We start from the raw sequence: 24,174 nt of genomic DNA, 5'->3' as shown, positions 1-24,174 counted from the left end.
AACTGCCACCCAGGGTCTCTAATTCATAATCAGTGACGGGCAGTTCGCGGTCATGTGCCCTGTGTGGGAGACAAGGGGGAGCCCCTCCCCACAGCTATACCAGTTGCACGTTGTGTGATGCAGAGGCCCCCTCCATCCTTCTGAGGGCTGAACACCCCCACCTGACTTCTGATGACCCCCGTGTCTCTCCTTTCATACCCTCTAGATCGATTGGAAGGAGATCTGCATTACTTCTGCACCATGAGTCACTCTTTGCCCCAATCCTTTTAGCACTAAAAACCTTATGACATCACAGAACATGGATTATTGGTACATAAACCCGTATCGATAATAATTTTTAGAGGGGCTTATGACAGTCTCAGCAGGATCACATGCCATTTCTGTCATCGTTTTGCTGTTTTTACTATGTCCTTTCCAGCAAACCACAAAGCTACCCGGAGTGCATGAGAATTAATGACTTGTCCTAGGCAGTAAGTTCATTAGTGTTGAGCCAGGAGTAGACTCACGAAATTGAACTTCTGGAACAATGTTCTTCTTTTTTTAATTATTCTCCAGTTTTATTGACAAATAAAATTGTAAGATATTTTAAGTGTACATCAAAACCTGATGTATTTACATTGTGAAAAGATTTCTCCCACCTAATTAATGAACATATCCATCACCTCATATACATACTTATATATTATTTTTCTTTTTCTGGAAGGGAGTATGAACATTTAAGATCTACTCTGTAGCAAAGTTCAGTTATACAATATGGTATTATCAACCATAACCATGATGGTATATATTAGATCCTCAGACCTTATTTAGAACAATATACTTTCCACTATACTTAATTAATATATTTATTCAACAGGCACACACATAATCTGTACCTTATGTCTGACTCTGTACTGGGTGCCCAGGATTTAAAAGTGAATAATTAATTCCCAATTTGATAGGAAATTATTTGCCATTTGTTTCCTGCTACCCGTGTAAATCCCATGGACAGAGGAGCCTGGCAGGCTATAGTCCATGGGGTTGCAAAGAGTCGGACACAACTGAGCGACTAAATCACCACCACCACCACAAATGTGAATAAATATGTGCAAAAAAATATTTCAGGTGATATGATCAAAGGAAGACTGGAAACGTTTGGTTTTACCTGAAAATATTAGAAAAGGCTTGATGGCAAAGATGATTCGTGAGTCTTGTGAGATGAGTGAAATGTATTTTGTGTGAACAGAGAGCACATTCTAGGTAGATGAATCAGGTTAACAGTATCACAAAAATGCCAAGAACAGCCTTGTGTGCTTTGGTAGCTGCAAACGGCTGGGCACAGCACAAGCCTGAGAGGGAAGGGAGGCATTACCCTAAAGGGGAGCAGGGCTAAAGGAAGAGGGCAGATATTACGTCATCCTGGGAATTGAGGCTTTATCCTGTGGGCTGTAGAAGCAATTAAAGGGTTTAACTGTGGTCAGATTTGATTTTAGAAAATGGATCTGGCAAAACAGGGGAGATTGGATCGGGAGGGTAGGGGATGAGTAGGGGGTAGAGTTAATTACAACTGCCCAGGCTCCAGAGGTTTGGGGGTTCAGACCATGGCAATGGCAGTGGGGTGGAAAGATGGGGAAGATACAAAAGGTACTAAGGAAGTAGAGAAGCGGGAGGAAGGGTTTCAAAAGGACTCCCAGGTTCTTCCTTTAAATGAACAGATACATGTTAGTGTCCTTCACTGAAATAATGTTACAGGGACTTCCCTGGTGGTCCAGTGGCTAAGACTGCATGCTCTCAATGTAGGGGGCCCGTGTTCGATCCTTGATCAGGTAACTACATCTCACGTGCCACAACAAAGGTGGAGGATTTCATGTGCTGCAACGAAGACCCAGTGTGGACAAATACATAAATAAGTAAAAATAAATATTAAAAATAAAGTGAAATTGTCAATTGAAAAGATGTTATAGGGGAAATAGTGAGATTAGTTGCTTAAGGAACAAGTAGCTGAATGTGAAACAGTTATAGAAACCTGGAATCAGGAGAGTTATGGCCAAGAGAAATAGATCTGAAAGTAGTCATCTCATAGACAACGTTAGAGACAGGAGAATTGATGAGATCCTCCAGAAAGAGTATGCAGAGCAGTGTTTCTCAAATGTGACTCTCTCGCCATATGCATGAGAATCAACTGAGGAGACTGTGAAAATGCACATTTTCAGGCCCATCCCAGACTTACTGAAGCCAAACTGAGAGAAAGGGACTCACTGCATCTTTGGTATTATGAGAAAGACACCTTCCGTGAGTCTAACACACCTGGAATTTGAGATCCCCTGCTGTTGGTTCAGGCTGTCCAGAGAAAGGGAAAATCCCCTGGAGAAGGAAATGGAGAGGGAAAGCAGAACCAGTAGGATGTGTGTGTGCGCACGCGTGCACGTGTGTGTGTGTGAGGGGGGGTATATAAATAGATAGATAATCTGCCACCTTCCCTGGTGGCTCAGACGGTAAAGAATCCACCTGCAACGCAGAAGACCTAGGCTTAATCCCTGGGTTGGGAAGATCCCCTGGAGAAGGACATGGCAACCCACTCCAGTATTCTTGCTTGGAAAATTCCATGGACAAAGGAGCCTGGTAGGCTGCAGTCCATCGGGTCATGAAGAGTCAGACACCACTGAGTGACTAACCACACACGCATAGATAATCGATAGATATATAGCTATAATAGAAGTGGGAGTGGGAACCGCCTGGTGGTCCAGTGGTTAGAACTCCAGGCTTTCATTGCCGAGGGTTTTGGCTCAACCTCTTGTGGGACAAATAAACATCCACAAGCCACAGTGTATGCATGCTAAGTCACTTTAGTCGTGTCCAACTCTTTGCGACCCTGTGGACTGTAGCCTGCCAGGCTTCTGTGTCCTTGGGATTCTCCAGGCAGGAATATTGGAGTGGGTTGCCATGCCCTCCTCCAAGGGATCGTCCTGACCCAAGGATTGAGCCCACGTCTCTTACATCTCCTGCATTGGCAGTCAGGTTCTTTAACACTAGGGCCACCTGGGAACCCCCAAGCCACCAGCTGAGGCCCCCGTTCAAAAATAAAAACACACAGAAAAGCAAGGGATTCCGACACAGAGATTCTGGCCTGTTCTCATGGGCTTGGTTGTTTAGGAGAAAGTTATTAGAAAGAGATTCAGTTCAAGGACAGGGCTTTTTTGGTTTATTTGTTTCGTTTTTTATTTTAAAAGGAGGCTTTGCTGTCAAGAAAGAATGAGAATAAGATGCCCATGCAGTCAAGGGCTGACATGATGCTCCTTGGGAGACAGTCATGGAGCAGGACTGGGAGTAAGCCTCAGTTCTGTTCAAAAGCCTCAATGACTCAGCTCCCTCTAAACAATGCTTTCCACCATGCCGCCCCAGATTTCTGTTGAGTGGTTTTGCTTGGTGCCCACCTGCATATGCTCTGTGCTCTAGCCAAAGGTTTCATCATCCCCAACCGCAGCCTGAACTCCTGTTCCATGCCTTACTTGTGTTCCTTCCACCTGGAATCCTCCCCCCATCCCTCTTGCTTCTCAGATGAGAAGCAGCGGTTAATTCCCTGCACAGGGCAGCAATCCTGTATCTCTGTGACACAGTCACCTGGCTCACTGCTCGGTTGTCTGGACTCCTCCCTGCCTCATTCATCTTGACTTCCTAGGCTCTTCATATGCTACACAGGATGGAACATGGTGCCTTACCGACATTTGCCAGATTTCACTGAAGATGACCTTAGACGGAGGGTACCAAACTGTGTCACGTAGCCACTAGATATCCAATGTTTACATTAAATAGAATTATTGGTTAAAAGGGATGGAACCAATAGAAAAGCAAAACCTCTCTATTTTTCTACTCCTTGCAGCCAAAACCATCCTGCCACAATGCAATGATGTGACATGTATGTGTAATGCAGTCATACACATGCATGTATATGTAAGTCAAGAATACTTAGAAGCTACATAACAGAAAAGCACAAGGATATAGAAAATTTGCCAAGAGTCAAATAATATTTATATTTTGTCTTATTGATGTAATTTTATTTATTTTTATTTTCACCTGTGCTGGGTCTTCATTGCTGTGCGGGCTTTTCTCTGGTTGTGGTGGGCCTCTCTGTAGTGGCGGTGCATGGGCTTCTCATTGAGGTGGCTTCTCTTGTTGTACAGCACAGGCTCTAGGGTGCGGGCTTCAGTAGTTGGGGAGTATGGGCTTAGAAGTTGCAGTTCCCGGGCTCACTGGTTTTGGCGCACAGGCTTAGTTGCCCATCAGCATGTGGGATCTTCCCAGACTAGGGAGCAAACACATGTCTCCTGCATTGGCAGGCAGACTCTCTACCTCTGGGTCACCAGGGAAGCCCCCTTTATTTTTTGTCTTGAATGGTATTAGTAGGATTTCATCAGGCAGGGAAGTCAGGGAAGCATAATGCAAATAATCTAGGCTGTGTAAAAAGGCTAATTAGATGAAGAAGATGGACTGTTTGGGGATCAGTGAAAAGTTGAATATCACTGAAGCATTGTCCAGAAGCAGGAGCAGTCAGGGAACGGAGGCTGAGAATGGGGCAAGACTGATCAACAATAGAAGCTTGTAAATGTAGTTTCAGATCTGACTCTGATAGGTTTCATGGACCATGATAAGGAATCTAAACTCTCATATAGGTAATATGTAGGAGTCATAGATTATTTTACTGTTATAAAATATACATAACATGAAAGTTATAATTTAACCAGCAGTCAGATTTTAAATCACTTGTTCAAATCTGATAAAATAGTAAATGAATGTCAAGATAATTTTTGTTAAAACATAAATGCTAATAAGGTATAATTTTAAGTCAAAAAATAAAAATGCCACAAATGAATAGCTCAGATGTGTGGTAGACGTGGAGATGTGCTGCCAAGTGCAGGAAGGACGAGCTGCCAGCTGTGGGGTGTGCAGATAGCAGATAACACCCCTTGTCGGGCACTTTGGGGCTGGTCTCAGCTGCAGAGAGAACCCTGCCTGAGGACAGGTGTTTCCTGGGTGTATTAGAGTTCTCTAGAGTAACAGAGTCAATAGGTTATAGAGATAGAAAAAGATTGTTGTTTTTGTTCAATCGCTAAGTTGTGTCTGACTCTTTTGGGACCCTCCTCTGTCCGTGGGGATTCTCCAGGGAAGAATACAAGAATACTGGAGTGGGTTGCCATTTCCTTCTTCAGAGGATCTTCCCAGACCAGGAATCAAACCTTCGTCTCCTGCATTAGCAGGCAGATTCTTTACCACTGAGCCACCAGAAAAGCCCTGAAAAAGACAGAAATTACACAGAGAGAGATTGACTTATTACAAGACATTGGCTCACATGATGAGAACCCCATGATCTGCCATCTGCAAGCAGGAAAAACAGCGGTGTCAATTCTAGTCCAAATCACAAGGTCTGGGAACCAGAAGAGGTGATGATGTAAGTCCCAGTCCAAGTACGCAAGACCAATATCCCAGCTTCACCACCAGGCAGAGACCTCAAATCCACCCCTCACCCACACCTTTGCTCTATTCGGGTCCTCAATTGATGGGACGATGCCCACCCACATGGGGAAGGCAATCTGCTTCACTTACTCTACCAGTTCAAACGCTAATGTCATCCAGAAACACCCCCACAGACACATCCCGAAATAACATTTAGCCAAGTATGCGAGCTCCCCATGTCCCCATCAAGTTGACAAAATTAACTATCACGTGGGGGCAACGCGCATCCTGTACCTGCGTAAGGCAGAGGTATCAGGTCCAGTCTTCCAGCCAGAAGGACGGCACACAGTGTGCACTACGTGTCCAAGCTGCTACATGGTCCTGATGCCTGCACTGCAGCTTCTCCATCTGCCCAACGCTGCTTCCACCCCCTTCTTTTTATAGGCACTGATCCCTATCAAATATACCTCAAACTTGTCCTCCATGTCAGCCTTTGAAGACATGTGCCAGACCTCCCTGATGACCCAGTGGTGAAGAATCAGCCTGCCAAAGCAGGGGACACAGGTTTGGTCCCTGGTCTGGGAAGATCCCGCCTGCCTCGGGGCAACTAAGCCCGCACACCGCAACTACTGAGCCCACACACGTAAAGCCCGTGCTCTGCAACAAGAGAAGCCATCGCAATGAGGAGCCCACGCACCACAGCTAGAGAGTAGCCCCTGCTCACCACAACTGGAGAAGACCCAGCACACTGGGTCTTCATTGCTGCATGTGGGCTGTCTTCTCCTAGTCTGCCTGAACTGTGACAGTGGGGCGCTGGTGAAAGGACTGGAATTTTGAAGACAGACAGACCTAGGGTGGAAACACAGCTCTGGTATTTATCAGCTATATGATGGTGGCATGTATTTCAATCTCAATTTGCTTTCTCATCTGTAAAACATGAATAAAATCTACATACCTTGCAGGGTTGTCCTACACATTAGAAAAGAATGTATGTGATATCCTGGAATGAGAAGCACTTGATAAATGCAGCTAATGTCTTTTGGTAGAAAACATCATTGGGTGTCTGTCAAGGACATATACAGATTCCTTTATTCAGAGGGGCTGCCTGGCGGGACAATCCTGAGCCAATCCCCTTGTAGGGTCTGACGCCCACAAACAATCCCGGTGCTTGCAGGCACTGGGATGCTCACAGGAATGGTGCATCAAAATTCAAGGATCACACGTTAAGTTCTCCAAATAAATTTTGAAATCCTTCTCCCTTGGCTTGAGATGAGAGGGAACACAGAATACCTACAATTATCCTCGAAATAGTGTGGTGGGACCAGCTAACAGTTGACAGGAACAATCCCTTTTGTAAGACCTGCACGGTGGCACCGCCCTTTAGTTTCTCAGTCACTTGGACTTCTGCAGGGCTTCCCTGGTGGCTCAGCTGTAAAGAATCTGCCTACAGTGCAGGAAACACAGCAGACATGAGTTCAATCCCTGGATCGGGAAGATCCCCTGGAGGAGCAAAAGGCAACCCACTCCAGTGTTCTTGCCTGGAGAGGAGCCTGGTAGGCTAGGCCATAGGGTCAAAAAGAGTGGGACATGACTGAAGTGACTGAGAATCCATGCATGCATGTGCTTCAGCAAATCATTTCAATTGCATTTAAGGTTCTGTTCCACAATAATTGGCATATACATATATACATGATTGCAAACAATGATGAGTCCTACGAAGGAAAGTTTCACTGGATGTGGCAGACTTCCGCCCCCAGTGAACCGAACTTTGTGCAGACTTCTTCCATGTTGACATTGGTTTGGCCACATAATTAACTGTGACTGTTGGGACATTATATACATGGAACCAGCAGGGGTTTGATGAGTACTTGCTCAATGGGACTGGGCCTCTTAGAATGCACTTTCTTAGAATCCAGTTGCCATTCTGGAAATGCACGGTCCCTACGGAGGATCACCAAGGGCCTTGATCAACAACTCCAACTGAGCTCCCAGCTGGTGTCCAGCGTGATAGGCCGGCCTCGGGACCTTCCAGCTATCTCTGCACTACAGTCAAAGTGTCATAAAGCAGAAGAACCACCGGATCAACCCAAAGAATCATGGGAAATAATAGCCTGTGAGTATTTAAACCACGACTACATTCAGTTCTCAGCGAGGCTATGAGAACAAAAACAGAAGCTCCTACCTAGTCTGGAAAATCAGAAGGACTTCCCAGAGGAACTGATCATTCACGTGGACTCTAAAAGAAAAATAAAGGTTCTCTTCCAGACAGGGAGGTCAGGCTGCAGGGTGCACAAAGACTTCTGTTTGAAGGAAAGAAGATGCCTTCAAAACGGAAATGCTCAAGAGGGAGGGGACATATGTATACTTACAGCTGATTCATGTTGTTGTACAGCAGAAACCAGTGTAACACTGTAAAGCAATTATCCTCCAATTAAAAATAAAATGGAACCAAGCTCATTTTCCTATGCATCTTCACCTGATTATGAAACATATAGAGGGAATTCCTTGGTGTTCCAGTAGTTATACTCAGAGCTTTCACTGCTGTGGCCTGGCTTCAACCCCTGCTTGGAGAACTAAGATCCCATGAGCCACATAGCCCAGCCAAAAAATAATAGTAATAATAAAAAAATAATTAAAAGTGAAGTATACAGAAAGTTAAACATACGTGTGCATACATATTTTATTTATTTTATACAGTACTAGTATATTTAAGAAGCAGTTGAAAGCCCAGAGCTAAAACTGATATGTGTCTTCTTGCTTATCACTACTGACTTGCTGTTATGAGCCATCTGTGACATTGAACACATTGTGCTGGGACCATCTGTAATGTTCCTAATCTAATGGTTTAAATGACAGCTCGTGCTCTCATTAGAAGATCTTAGCACCTTGAAAACATTTGCTGGAAACAGCAAGGCATTGATCCCTTTGGATCCTATCAGATAGCTATCCTGGAAATTCAGGCATATAAGAGCAGGGAGAAAGGAAGCTGACACTCTATGGCATCCCTTCCAGGGACCAGGACGTTTGACAGACTTGCATACATTCTCTAATCAATCCTCTCAGAAATCTCAGAGGTAGGTTTTACTATTCCATTTTTACTTATTAAAGAAAATACAGCTTTTAAACATTCATTAACTTGCTCAAGATCACATAGTGCTGGAGAAGCAGAACCAGGATTTAAACCCCAGGCTCTCTGCTTCTGAAATCTATAATATCTGTAGCAGCTGTAGTCAGTTATCTTCCCTGAACCCATTTAACCATTCTTTCCACACTCTTGCTCAGATATCCATACCTCCCCCTCCAAAGTGGTCTCCATCACCTCTGAGCAATTCTACAAGGTGCAGTGGATAATCAACTGGATGTCCTACAAATTTAATTCTGACTCTCTCTTAACTGGAAAATTCCACGGACAGAAAAGCCTGGCAGGTTACAGCCCATGGGGTCACAAAGAATCAGACAAGGCTGAGGGGTAAAACTTACACTTTTGATTCTCTCTACTTGATGGACAGGGAAGCCTGGTATTCTGCAGTCCATGGGGTCAAAAAGAATTGGACATGACTGAGCGACTGAACTGAACTGAACTTGGAGAAAGCATTACATCCCAAGGTTAACAGCTCAGTCCCACCAGATTTCCCCACTTGAATTACCGCCAATCTCAAGTCCAGGGGCCTCCTGCTGACCCACCAGTCATAAACGAGTTCCCAGAAAGCCAAGGGGTCCTTGGGTCTGATAATTTTTAGAATGACTCACAAAGCTCAGAGAAACATTTACTTAACATTTACCTGGCTTTTATAAAAGGATGCTACTCAGGAACAGCCGGATGAAAAAGGGGCACACTCTCCGTGCCCTACCCTCCCAGCATCTCCATGTGTTCACCAACCCAGAAGCTCATCAATGTCTCATTGTTCAAAAGGTTGGGATTGACATATATATACTATTACTAATACTGTGTCGGAGAAGGCAATGGCACCCAACTCCAGTACTCTTGCCTGGAAAATCCCATGGGCGGAGGAGCCTGGTGGGCTGAAGTCCATGGGGTCGCGAAGAGTCAGACACAACTGAGCAACTTCACTTTCACTTTTTACTTTCATGCATTGGAGAAGGAAATGGCAACCCACTCCAGTGTTCTTGCCTGGAGAATCCCAGGGATGTGGGAGCCTGGTGGGCTTCCGTCTATGGGGTTGCACACAGTTGGACACGACTGAAGTGACTTAGTAGCCGCAGCAGCAGCAACTACTACTATGTATAAAATCTTCCCTGGTGGCTCAGCTGGTAAAGAATCTGCCTGCAATGCAGGAGACCTGGGTTTGATCCTTGGGTTGGGAAGATCCCCTTGAGAAGAGAAAGGCTACCCACTCCAGTATTCTGGCCTGGAGAATTCCATGGACTGTATAGTCCACGGGGTCGCAAAAAGTCAGACACAACTGAGCGATTTTCACTTCACTTCACTTCATGTGTAAAATAAATGACTAATCAGAGTCTACTATATAGCACAGTGATCTCTACTCAATGCTCTGTGGTGCCCTAAATGGGAAGGAGACCCCCAAAAAAGTGGATATATGTATGCTTCCCAGGTGGCACATTGGTAAAGAATGCACCTGCCAATGCAGGAAATGCAAGAGATATGGGTTCAATCCCTGGGCTGGGAAGATTCCCTGGAGAATGAAATGGCAACCCACTCCAGTATTCTTGCCTGGGAAATCCCATGGGGGGGCTACAGTCCATGGGGTTGCAAAGACTGAGCGACTGAGCACATGCACACGTACCTGTATGCATACAGCTGATTCACTTTGCTGCACAGCAGAAACTAATACAACTTTGTAAAGCAATCTCTATTCCAAAGAAAATTAACAACAACAACAAAAATTTGTATAGAACTTAATCTGCAGCACCCCCTCCCTTTCCTAGAGATTTGTGAGTGGGCCTGAAAGTTCCAACCATTCTAACCACTCAGTCTTTCTGGTGACCAGCCCAATTCTGAAGCTATGTAAGGACACAGCTTTAAGTCATCGCATTAGCTTAAAATCCCAGGGGATCAAAAAAGGAGTTCTTTATGAATAACAACAGCTTCCCTGGTGGCTCTGATGGTAAAAAATCTGCCTGCAATGCAGGAGACCTGGGTTCAATCCTTGTTGGGAAGATCCCCTGGAGGAGGGCATGGCAACCCACTCCGGTATTCTTGCCTGGAGAATCCCCATGGACAAAGGAGCCTGGCAGGCTGCAGTCCATGGGGTGGCAAAGAGTGTGTGCGTGACTAAGCACACACACACACACACACACACACACATGAATAACAAAGGACTCTCTGATCACTCAGGAAATTCCAAGGGTTTTAGGAGCTATGTGCCACAAATGGAGACAAACCAAAAGTATTTCTTATTATACCACAGCTCCATAAGAAGCCAGTGACATTCAAGGGTGGTATCTACAGCAGTATTTCTTAGCTCGAGCACAATGGTATCTGGGGCTGGGCAACTCTTTGCAGAACTGTCCCAGGCATCTTGGGGTGTTCTGCACCCCTAACTTCCTCTTGCAGTTGTTCTAGCAACCTAAAATGCCCCACACACACCGAATGCCAAAGCTCTGCTTGAGCAACCGGTCCAGAGGGAGCAGGTGCTTCCTGTGAATGACTGTTCAGGAACTCACCCAGTGGTTGGTAAGCCAATGGAATGGAATTTCTCTGCCACAGGGCATGGTCCAGGAATAAGTATGCAGTTTGGGTCAATGAAGTGTAAACGGAGGTTTGCTAGGGAGCTCTCTGGAGAGAGTACATCTGGAAGAAATAGATTTTTTTACCCTGGAAATTTTCATGTAGAACTTTTTGCTCCTCTCTGGAGTTTTTCTGTTGAGCGAGGGCTATAAATCACCTGTATTCCTTAAGTCAATAATAAATCTCAAAATGTTGGATTTTCTGTTGTTTACCACAGCAAGTAACCTACCTGATATAATATCTTTCTTAGGCTCTTAGGTCGTGCTGTCTCTCTGTAAAGAACATGCCCCTTGGATGAGGGGATCTTTATTTGTATTAACTGTAGTTGAAATTCAACATTTTATTCAGTTATGATTGTTGCCAACACTGTGGTATATTAGCAGTATCTATGGCTTTGTCACTAACAGGAATATGCATGTTGTCATCTAACAGTACAATCGATACAAATATCTTGTATCATTTACATACATCCCAACTGCTGAATTATGGTCATTATTAGATCTCTTCTTAGATCTTGGTTTTTAATATAGTCATAAAGAAGTGCACATATTACTCTAACAGAAATTTATTTGGGGAATATTTTAATATAATTCTAATATAATTTTTTTCTGTAATCCTTATTTTTTTTTGTACCTTTTAAAGCATTATTCTGAGCAGTTATCCACGAACTCTACTTGAATACTAATGGGATCTACTGCTAAAAGAAAAATGAAAACACCAAAACACCATGTTTCCTAATTTTAAAAATCTTTCTGATTACTGCTTTTCAGTTCAGTTTTGAAGCTCAAGTTACAGAGCCCACTGTGCCATTTTTTTCTTAGCATCAGAACTACATATGACTGACATTACAACCATTGGGTTTTACAGCAAGGATTCACCTAAGAACTTAGGTGTAAGTTTGTGCTCTGAGAATTAATGTTAACAATTCAACATGTTAACAATGATGACAACCATGGGCTGATAACACACAGGTAGCTTCACATGAACAAGGCGCTGCACGGTCATCCTATGACTCTGATACTATTTTTCCCATTCTACAGACTAAGGAACTCAAGAACAGACGGGATCATGTCTTTGGTAGGTCAGATGGCAGGTAATTAATGAGTTGGGGGCTTAATATACTGCAAAAGGAAGTTACAGGAGAGACTTAAAAATACAGGTTGAATCCTGGGGACAGAACTTGATGGTAATTTGATTGAATTGGCTAAGTCCATCAGAAGGAGGATTAGTCAGTCTTAGAGGCTCAAAAAATGAAAATCTTGGAGATAAAAATTGATATACTCTGTTGAAATATTATAGCTTCCCTGGTGGCTCAGAAGACAAAGAATCTGCCTTCAGTACAGGAGACCCAGGTTTGATCCCTCGGTTGGGAAGATCCCCTGCAGAAGGGAATGGCAACCCACTCCAGTATTCTCACCTGGAGAATTCCATGGGCAGAGGAGCCTGGTGGGCTACAGTCCATGGGGTGGCAAAGAGTCAGACACCACTGAGCAACTACACTTTCACTTTCATTGAAATGTTACTTAGGGGAGTTTTTTACTCATCCAAGTATTTGGTACTTGAGTAAGGCCATTAGGGTCGAAAAGAGTTGGACACAACTGAGAGACTGAGCACCCAGGCATAAGGCCATTGGACAAGGTTTACAAATGCTTTTGGAGGCCAAACAGATACAGCTTTCTGATCAGAATGAGACATCAGGGTATAGTCGGGCTGATGAAATGAGTGAGGGAATGAAAGGCACTAGGAGTCACAGATTCTTGTCCCCAGAAAGGCCATCCCAAACATAAGATGAATGTTTCATGTTCCCTCTGCTTAAAGTCATCAAATATTTCCATACATTTCACTCTTTGTCTAGGATAAGAAAAAATTAGTGGCATTAATTTTACGTATTCCCATCTCTGGGAGAGTGATTTCTCGTTGCAACTGACATTCTACTTTTAAAAATCAGATTCATAAACTAGGTTAATGTGAGCCATTTCTGAAAGATGGATTCACTCTTGATGTGCAGAGAAATCAGGTTTCTAAGCCTGATTTACTATATATACCATCCTGTGAGTTCTCTTGGGACAGTGAATATAACCCTTTTTCATGGACATAAAGCTTTCATCAATTCCTTGTGGAGGACAAATATGTTTTTCTTATGTGTTATATGCTAATGACTTCTAAATTTGTATGCAGAGGTCAGAACTCTCATTAGACCCACACAAGCAGCTTCCCCCAGCACTGTCACTTACTAGCTATCATGATATGAGAAATTACTTAGTCTCTTTAAGCCTCAGTCTCTTTTTCTATCAAAAAATTTTTTTCTCTGTATATTTATTTTGTATTTTTTAGCTATATTATCAGAACTTTGAAATTTAGGTTAAAGAGTTTGTATATATTAAAGCATTATGATACTCATTTCACTATCTTTGTAAAAATCAATTTTCCCTTTCAAGTTTTACAAAAGAATTCTCACTTTCTCACATTTTTTTCATTTCTGATTATTATTGTTTTTCTTTAAATAGATATTTAAATAAAAAAATAGTATCAGTGGGATTAACATACACATACTACTATGTGTAAAACAGATAACCAACAAGGAACTATTTAGAACAGGGAACTATATTAATATTTGTAATAACTTGTAAGGAAAAAGAATCTGAAAAAGAACATATGTATGTATAACTGAACCACTTTGCTGCACACCAAGAACTAACACAACATTGAAAGTCAATTATACTCCAATTTAAAATAAAACTCTCAGGGTAAAATGCAAAAAATAAAAATACATAAATTAAAAGCTACCAGATTTGTTAAGATTAGATGATTTGGGTAGTTTGTTACACATTTTCAATTGTATTAGATGTATGTGAAGTTTAACAATAATTGTCAGATACTTAATAGATACACAGAGTATACATATAGATAACATATAATAGAAGACCTGGTTCTCTTCTAACATCATCGTCACCTTCCTCGGCATGAACTAGCTCACTTGGATCTGCCTGGGAGAAACCACCACCATCCACCAACATGGTGAACTTCACAGTAAACCAGATCCGGCCCATCATGGACAAGAAGGCCAACATCAGGAACATGGCCTTCATCACCCACGTGGACCATGCCAAGTCCACTCTGATGGACTTCCTGATGTGCAAGGCGGGTGTCATCGCCTCTGCCCGGTCTGGGGAGACCTGTTTCACTAACACCCGGAAGGATGAGCAGGAGCGTTGCATCAGCATCAAGTCAATGGCCATCTTCCTTTTCTACAAGCCTTCAGAGAACAACTTAAATTTCATCAAGCAGAGCAGGGATGGCTCTGGCTTCCTCATTAACCTCATCAACTCCCCTGGGCATGTAGACTTCTCCTCAGAGGTGACAGCTGCGCTCCATGTCACCGACAGCACCTTGGTGATGGTGGACTGCATGTCGGGCATGTGTGTGCAAACACAGATGGTGCTGTGCCAGGCTGTCACCAAGGGCATCAAGCCGGTGCTGATGATGAACAAGATGGACTGGGCCCTGCTGAACTGCAGCAGGAGCCCAAGGAGCTCTACAAGCCCTTCCAGCACATTGCGGAGAACATCAACGGCATTGTCTCCACCTATGGCAAGGGCGAGAGCGGCCCCATGGGCAGTGTCATAATCAACCCTGTCCTCAGTACTGTTGGCTTCGGGTCTGGTCTCCACAGTTGGGCCTTTACCCTGAAGTAGTTTGCAGAGTTGTATGTGGCCAAGTTTGTTGCCAAGGGCGAAGGCCAGCTGGGGCCTGCTGAGTGGGCCAAGAAAGTGGAGGACATAATGAAAAAGCTGTGGGGAGACCGGTACTTTGATCCACCCACCAGCAAGTTCAGCAAGTCAGCCAACAACCCAATGACAAGAAGCTGCTGCTAACATTCTACCAGCTCATCCTGGACCCCATCTTCAAGGTGTCTGATGCAATCATGAACTTCAAGAAAGAGGAGACGGCAAAACTAATTGAAAAACTGGACATCAAGTAGGACAGTGAAGATAAGGATAAGAAGGGCAAATCACTTCTGAAGGCTGTGATGCGCCGCTAGCTGTCTGCTGGGGACACCCTGCTGCAAATGATCACCATCCATCTGCCCTCCCCTGTGATGGCCCAGAAGTACCACTGTGAGCTCCTGTATGAGGGGCCCCCAGGTGAGGAGGCAGCCATGGGCACTAAAAGCTGTGATCCCAAAGGCCCTCTCATGATATACCTTCCAAAATGGTGTCAACCTCTGACAAAGGTCAGTTCTATGCCTTTGGCCAGGTCTTCTCAGGGGTGGTGTACACTGGCCTGACGGTCTGCATCATGGGACCCAACTCCATGGAGAAGGAGGACCTGTACCTGAAGCCAATCCAGAGGACAATCCTGATGATGGGCTGTTATGTGGAGCCCGTTGAGGATGTGCCTTGTGGCAACATCATGGGCCTGGTGGGCGTGGATCAGATCCTGGTGAAGACTGACACCATCACCACCTTTGAACATAGCCACAACACACGGGTGATGAAGTTCAGTGTGAGCCCTGTTGTCAGGGTCATTGTGGAGGCAAAGAACCCAGCAGACCTGCCCAAGCTGGTGGAGGGCCTGAAGCAGCTGGCCAAGTCGGACCCCATGATGCAGTGTATCATTGAGGAGTCCAGGGAGCACATCATCATTGGGGGCTGGGGAATTGCACTTGGAAATCTGCCTCAAGGACGGGGAGGAGGATCATGCCTGCATCCCCATCAAGAGAAATCTGACCCAGTTGTCTCATACTAGGAGACTGTCAGCAAGGAGTCAAACGTGCTCTGCCTGTCCAAGTTCCCCAACAAGCACAATAGGCTTTATATGAAGGCACAGCCCTTCCCTGATGGCCTAGCCGAGGACATCGACAAGGTCTGCCCACCAGTAGCTCAAGCAGGGGGCCCGCTACCTGGCCAAGAATTATAAGTGGGATGTGGCCAAACCCGCAAGACCTGGTGCTTTGGCCCTGACGGCATGGGCACCAGCATCCTCACGGACATCACCAGGGGCATGCAATACCTCAATGAAATCAAGGATAGTGTGGTGGCTGGCTTCCAGTGGGCCACCAAGGAGGGGGCGCTGTGCGAGAAGTACATGTGTGGTGTGCGCTTTGACGTTCATGATGTGACACTGCATACCAATGTCACCCACTGTGGGGGTGACCAGAGCATCCCCATGGCCCGGCACTGCCTGTACGCCCGTGTGCTGACCGCCCAGCCCCGGCTCGTGGAGCCCATCTACCTTGTGGAGATCCAGTGTCCAGAACAAGTGGAAGAATTGATGCTTTTGAACTGTGGTGTTGGAGAAGACTCTTGAGAGTCCCTTGGACTGCAAGGAGATCCAATCAGTCCATTCTGAAGGAGATCAGCCCTGGGATTTCTTTGGAAGGAATGATGCTAAAGCTGAAACTCCAATACTTTGGCCACCTCATGCGAAGAGTTGACTCATTGGAAAAAACTCTGATGCGGGGAGGGATTGGGGGCAAGAGGAGAAGGGGACGACAGAGGATGAGATGGCTGGATGGCATCACTGACTCAATGGACGTGAGTCTGAGTGAACTCCGGGAGTTGGTGATGAACAGGGAGGACTGGCGTGCTGCGATTCATGGGGTCGCAAAGAGTCAGACACGACTGAGCGACTGATCTGATCTGATCTGATCTGATGGTGTCCTGAACAGGAAGCTGGGCCAGGTCTTCGAGGAGACCCAGCTGGCTGGCACCACGTTTGTCGTGAAGGCCTACCTGCCTGTTAATGAGTCCTTTGGCTTCACTACTGACCGGAGGTCCAACATGGGCGGCCAGGCCTTCCCCCAGTGTGTGTTCTGGGGGACCCCTTCAACAACACCAGCTGCCCCAGTCAAGTGGTGGTGGAGACGCGCAAGCACAAACGCCTGAAGGAAGGCATCCCAGCCCTGGATAACTTCCTGGACAGGTTGCAGGCGGCCTCCGCGCAGCCAGCCGTCTGGTGGGACTCGGCGCGGCCCCCACGCCCAGGGACAGGTGACCACAGCAACAAGCCCCCACATTCTCCACGCCACCTCGAGGCTGTCCAGACCTGGTAACGCTCTGCATCACAGGTTTCTGGGGCCCACTTTGTGCCATCACTCAACATGAAGACTTGATGCCATTTCTTTCGATATTTATTTCCAGATTTCAGGGGCAACAGAAGTGCCCTTGCAGCAGGGACTGATCTGGCCAGTGGGGATGGGGGAGGGGATGGGACAACCAATACTTTTTTGTTGAAAGGGAAACTTAATGTCCAAAAAAAAAGTTTAAAATAAACGCATTAAAAAATAATAATAAAATAAAATAAACGCATTAAGAGGTTTAAAAACAAAAATAGAAGAACCAAAAGTCTCTACCAGACACTTGAAAAAACATTTGGCCACAATAACCATACCAGCTATATGGTATTTCTGCCTGGAGCTCAGACCACTCCCCCAAGCTCCAGACCCAAATGTCCAGCTGTTCATTTGAGCAACTAGGATACAGCAGAAGTGATTTTCAAGGATAGGTCATAAAAGATACTGAGGGTTTGGCCTCCTGGTCACTCTCTAACCTCTCTCCCACTGGGAGAAATCAGCTTCTGTGTCACGAAGATACTAAGCAGTTCTCTGGGAGGTCCACACTGTAAAGAACTAAGGCCTCAGTCATGTGTGTGAGCCACCTTGGAAATAAACCATCCAGCCCTAGTCAAGCCTTCAGGTGTCTGCAGGCTACAGCTCTGGCTGAGAGATTAAATGCAACCCTGTGAGAGACCTCCCAGAGAAGGCAATGGCATACCACTCCAGTACTCTTGCCTGAAAATCCCATGGATGGAGGAGCCTGGAAGGCTGCAGTCCATGGGGTCACTGAGGGTTGGACACGACTGAGCGACTTCACTTTGACTTTTCACTTTCATGCACTGGAGAAGGAAATGGCAACCCACTCCAGTGTTCTTGCCTGGAGAATCCCAGGGACGGGAAAGCCTGGTGCGCTGTTGTCTATGGGGTCACACAGAGTTGGACACGACTGAAGCAACTTAGCAGGAGCAGCAGCAGAGAGACCTCCGAGCCGGGGCCACTGAGCTAAGCTGCTCCTAGATTTCTGATGCACAAACCTTGTGTGAGAATAAATGTTTATTGCTGTTTTAAGGTTATACTGTAGTTTTTAATAATCTATTTATTTGAAGAAATTGTTGAGAATTGATCCCCAGATTCCTTAAATTGAGAAATTTAAAAGAGTAGAAGTGCAGCAATGATTCTTAGGCAAATCTAAATTAACCTTGCAGATTTTTAAATGTGAGTCTTTAGAGGTAATCTCAATTTTGGAAGAAAAGATTTATTCTTTTAATAACTTTTTTAAAGCTGGAAAAAATAGACTTCTATTTTCTCCATTTTAGAAGTGAAAATGTGATTCTTTGATATCGTTTTCCTCTCTCACTCCACGGGTTGAAAATTCTGATAATGAGATCGCTAGATGCAGAGATAAAGAGTATACAGGAGGATAGTGTTAGTCACTCAGTCATGTCCAGACTCTTTGAGACCCCAAGGACTGCAGCATGCCAGGCTCCTCAGTCCATGGAATTCTCCAGGCAAAATACTGGAGTGGGTTGTCATTCCTTTCTCTAGGGGATCTTTCTGATACAGGAGGAAGGGGAGGTGGAAGAAGGTTGAAATGTGATCTCATAGTTCCTGGCACCCATCTCTAACAAAAGATATCAGTGACAGAAGGTTTTGTGTGTCCACACCTCCCACTGGGACATAGCTAGCTTATCATGTCCTCAAAAATGGAGAGAAATGGTTTTCCCTTTATCAAAATTTAAAGACCTTTATGGGTAATGATTAAAATAAATTGAAGTACTCATGGGAGTGGTAATTGGTTCTCTCTTCACTCTACATGAGGTATTCACCTCATGGTTCCTCATTCTTATAATGATCCTGACTTTTCCAAAATAAGGGTCCCTACCAATACACACAGGACATAGAACATAGCAAGGATAAGTGGAGGGAAGGGTTTGAAGTAACTGCATGGTCTAGTCTCTGCTGACAAAACCCAGCAATGCAGAGAGTAAAATATTGCTGACATTAATGCGGTTCTGTAAGGGTCAGTCTTCTAATGTACTTAGATACATTTGCAGAAAATCACTCAACTGAGATTTGGTATGTAGACTTTCTACCAGGAATAACGTACTTTTCAGAGTTCCCTCACATCTACCTGCCAGCAATTCTGTTAGCAACTGGAATTATTATATCTATTGAGTATATGACAAAAATTCTCAGGGTCAGCTTGTTAGTGGCAAGAAAGACTATAATTTAGACCTCTTGGAATCCAATATAGGGCCTTTCCCCAGGCCACTGTTAAGGACTTAGAAAAGTGGGTAATTTAAGAACACAATTTTGGTTTTTAATTTGCTTTTAAATTTTGTATTAATTCAAAATAGTTTATGTAATATTTTTAATCCATGATTTTATAAAATGAGCTTATTATTATTCTAATATTCATTGTTTCTCTCATTCACGCACCTACAGAGATTCCATTCTATCATTAATGTTAAGTCCACTGATTTAAAAAACTAACCTACATACAAAGTTTGAGCAAGCTCCGGGAGATGGTGAAGGACAGGGAAGCTGGGTGTGCTGCAGTACACGGGGTCGAAAAGAGGCAGATACGACCGAGCAACTGAACAACAGCAACATATAAAAGAGTTTCTTCACTTACCTGCACACACTTTGATTAAGGATGTGAATTTGCAATCATTCCATTTTGACTCTTCAAGTAAACCTTTGAAGAAGGAGCAGAATGGAATGGAAGAGAGAAAACAGTCATCTTTGGCTTTGACAAGTGGTCAGAAATAGGTCACAAGTAGAAAAGTAAGATAGGGAGTACTAAGTGTGTTACCCGGCAAGAATATAAACGGCTGGTGAGATGGGTAAGGTGAATGAAGTACAGTGGAGAGGGCTGTTGAAGCATTTAGAATGATTAGGTTTAAAGCAGTAACCATGAAAGATAATGTCCTTTGAGGCTCAGTTTAGATGGCTGTCCTGTAAAATCTACCCTTATTTCCCAGAACAAAATTCTGTCCTCTAAGATAACACTGTAGCTCTCCCATTAGCCTTCATCAAGCCAAAACTACCCATGACTTAGCACAAAGAGACTCTAATCTTCTTCCAGGCAGTGTCTTTGTTGGGCTTATTTAACTCCTACAGTTCTTAGCGACGAGTTGGAGGTGAAGGACAGGCAGAGGATGAAGGGAAGGCAGAAATGACTTCAGTGTTGACTTAGTGTCTCCATCGATCTTGACACTTTGCTAGACACTGCACTTGTGTTATCTTATGAGGAATCTAAGGCTTAGAGAGTTTAGTAATTTACCCAAGGTCACTCAACTGATAGGAAGTAAATTCAGGATTTGAACCTCTTTCTGCCTCCAAAACTGGTACTGAGCTTATTAGTATTTGCAGGAAAATTAGTTCTGGCATGGTGTTTAGAAATGGCTGAAAGCATTTTACCATGGTTCTTAATTATTTCTGGGTCATGGGCTCATGCAGAGATCTCTCCCATGAAATTACATATATGCAAATACATACAACATTGTGCATACCATTTCACAAGGATCACAGGGCTCCCAGAGCGCATCAAGGGCTAGCCAAGGAAACCATGGAAACCAAAGTAAGAACCTATGATGACAGTATTCCAAACCACTCTTCTCCTATCCCATTCCCCGCTACCTCTCTTCCCACAGACTGAGAGCCATCAAAACCAGAGAAAGTTTAAACACATGAAAAGTTTGATTGGGAAGAGCAAATTCAAAATTCTAATATAATGCTTTACTTAAAAATGTTGTGGAAAATTTGAACAAGGAGACCTTGGAGAATGTAGACTATCTTTAAATTTCACAGTCATGATCTTCAGACCACATGTGAGGTAAGACTGAGAGATGAGGTTATCAGAATTCATCCTCAGGGGAGTGAAATAGCTGAAAATAAACTGAATGGAAAATCCTATGATTTAAGGTAAGAAAGGTTTATTTCTATCATTTTTGCCAATGAAATTTTTCTTGAAAAATGTCTTTGGATTTTGGGGGCTAAATAAAATGTTTGAGATGAAGTTTGTGTGGTTTTTATTTATATTCTGTATTATTTCAAAGAGAATTCAAGATAGCGTATAGGCTTAGAGAAAATAAAATAAAATATGAATTACACATAGAAAAAAATAAACGTAGAGACATAAACTAGAGAGACAGGAGTGGAGCTGATTTTACAACATGAATTTGTATACTGATAAGGCCTCTACTTCCTCAAGGTAATTTTTAAAAATTATGCAGCACTAAGGGTTTTTCCAACACTTTGGCCATCTCATGTGAACAGTTGACTCACTGGAAAAGACCCTGATGCTGGGAGGGATTGGGGGCAGGAGGAGAAGGGGATGACAGAGGATGAGATGGCTGGATGGCATCACCAACTCAATGGACATGAGTTTGAGTGAACTCCGGGAGTTGGTGATGGACAGGGAGGCCTGGCGTGCTGCAGTTCACAGGGTCACATAGAGTCAGACACGACTGAGCAACTGAACTGAGCTAAACTGAAGGGTTTCTCATATTAAGTATATATTTTTCAGAATTCACAAAATACCTTCATATGCATTATCTCATTTGATCCCAAACTGAAAAGGCAATAATTTTGAGGCAATTATTCTTTACATTTTTCAGAAAAGAAAACCAAGGCTCAGGGAGGGACTTGGAAAATCTAGTCCTTGTTATTTTCAACGCCACTGTTACAATTCCTGTGAACCAATAACTGATGCCTCTCAGTTCTGTGGAAGAACAATAAACACTTGATTCCTGTGGCCATGACATCTTCATGAGAGGATTACTACCTCTTTATAGGTGCTTTAGATCTGGAGATGGACAGACATAAAATTGAAGGACTTCAGACTTGGAATAGACCTTTCAGGTAACTTGATCACTTTATTGTGATCACATCAAAACTCTCTAGGAAGCCAAAAGATTTGTCACAATCATTCTGTTTGTAGCAGGGCCAGGGTCAAAGGCAGGTTTCCTGAATCCTTCTCTTTACACTTTATTCTCTATAGCTCCATACATACCCTTTCTATAATTTTTTTTACAGACACAATTCTGACCTTTCTTTCCCCAGTTCCTCTCGTATTCACTGAGTAAACTGCTGCATGCCAACTACCCAGCTACCAACCCTGGTAGCCCCCGCATGACCTGACACCAGTGACTTTTCCCACTGCTCACTTCCTGTAACTGCATGGGAATGCTTTTGATTGTCAGGATGCTAGTCCTTTGGGTAACATCCTCAGAGTGGTCTCGTGCAGACTATGGATAAAGAACATACTTTTGGGAACAGCAGGGAACTGGGTCTCTTCTGGAAGGAGGGGACTTTCTAGGTGTCTGTCGTCAGGAAAGATTTGAGTGAAGGCACTCAGATGGGAGGGACAAAATGACCTTTGAAATTCTGGAGGACTAGGGCAGAAACCCTCTCTCCCACCTCCCAAACCAAAGATAAGTGAACCAGGTTATGAAATGCCTGGTAATTTTTCATGTCAAATTTTTGTGTGCTATCTTTGAAAATCACTTCCAAACACTGAAGAAAAATCCCTCTGAGCTGACGTTTGGAAAGGCCATTCAACCACATACCAGCCAACCACTGCCAGCCCCGCATGAAGGTGACAGTAAAATGACAGATTTCAAAAGGGAGAGGAAAGTGTTAGGCAACAGGAACCAGGGCCACTGTCTCCCAGTCACTTCTGCCCTAACAACTCTCCTTCCACTGCCAAGGTCAGAAGCCGCGGGTTAGCAAATGAGCTCCCTTAGGCAACTCTGAATTCCCTCAACAGATTCAGGACCCTGCACATTGTTTCTTGCGCCTAAATTTCAGTTCCCTTCCCAACCTTTTGTCCTTTTGACAAACTGACTCAACCTTCCTACGTCTAGTTCAGAGATGATCTACTTTAGATAACCTATTCTGACACTATCCTGTTCTCCATCTCCTCTTCCAAAACCTGTGCTCTTTTAGAACAGACTTTGCTTTCAGTTCCAATGCCCAGCAGTGCAGGAAATACAGTATGTACTTGGTGTTAGTTGAATGAATGAAGAAGTCACTGTGTTCTTTTGAGTGCATTTTTCAATAGGTAATTCATGAGCACTGAAAATCCAAACTGCACTCGAAAAATTCAGTGAAAAGTATATCTCCCCCCAACTATATTCCCTCTGACCCTTGGTCCCAGTTGTGTCCTTTCAGACTATGTACATAAGGGTATTTAAGTGCATTCCTGTCATTTTTCTACACAATAGTAAAAAGAAATTTATCTTTATTTGCATAACAATACAGCTTATATACAAATATGTATATTATATATATGTATCACTTATTACATATATATAGCAGAAGTATGTATTTATAGACTGAGTCCTGTGCCTTATTTTTACTTGGCAGAAGACAGGCTTTCTTTTCTTTCCTTTTAATTAAGACCACGCAGTATTCCACCGCAGGGGTACACCAAGGTTGCCCTCACATTCCCTGATTTAGGGTTTCAGATTTACACTTCCATTATTTTCACTGTCAAAGCCCCGTCCCCCAGCGCAGAAATACCCTCACCCTCCAACCCCTCCCCCACGCCCGCCGTCCCAGCGGCTCCATCATTTTCAAACCCCTTGTCACGAGCCCAGGGCAGGCCCAGCGCCGAACGCGACCTCCGCCTTCCACCGCGTACCCCGCGTCCCCGCCGCAGAGCGGAAGGACGCGGCACCGCGCGCGTCGCGGCGACGGAGCCGCACGGCCCCTCCCCTCCCCTAGCGTCTCCCGGCCGCCGGCGCCACCCGCTCAGAGGGCCCGGAACGACCGGCGCCTGGCCTCGCCCGGTTCTGGGTGGACCGGGAGGATGGGCGCGGCCGGCTAGGCGCGGCGCTGGGCGGAGCTCCGGCGGGGGCGGGGCTCTGGCTGGGCGGGGCTCCGGCAAGCGGGGCGGGGCGCGGCCGGCGAGCAGGGCTCCTCCCCTTTCCTCCGGCGGCGCCGGCGGCCGCAGCACTTCCGGGTCGGC

The 24,174-nt window shown here is 44.6% G+C and overlaps 1 pseudogene; it reads left to right on the top strand.

The window, feature by feature from the left end:
• The first annotated feature begins 14,155 nt into the window (after positions 1-14,155).
• LOC147359460 (elongation factor 2 pseudogene) lies at positions 14,156-17,195 on the top strand (annotated as a pseudogene).
• Positions 17,196-24,174: the final 6,979 nt, after the last annotated feature.

This window comes from Bos grunniens, chromosome 14 (genome assembly GCF_055505025.1).
Source record: "Bos grunniens cultivar Pamir isolate PY7600 chromosome 14, Bosgru_T2T1.0, whole genome shotgun sequence".
Classification (NCBI taxonomy): domain Eukaryota; kingdom Metazoa; phylum Chordata; class Mammalia; order Artiodactyla; family Bovidae; genus Bos; species Bos grunniens.
This window is presented reverse-complemented; position numbering and strand designations above follow the sequence as displayed.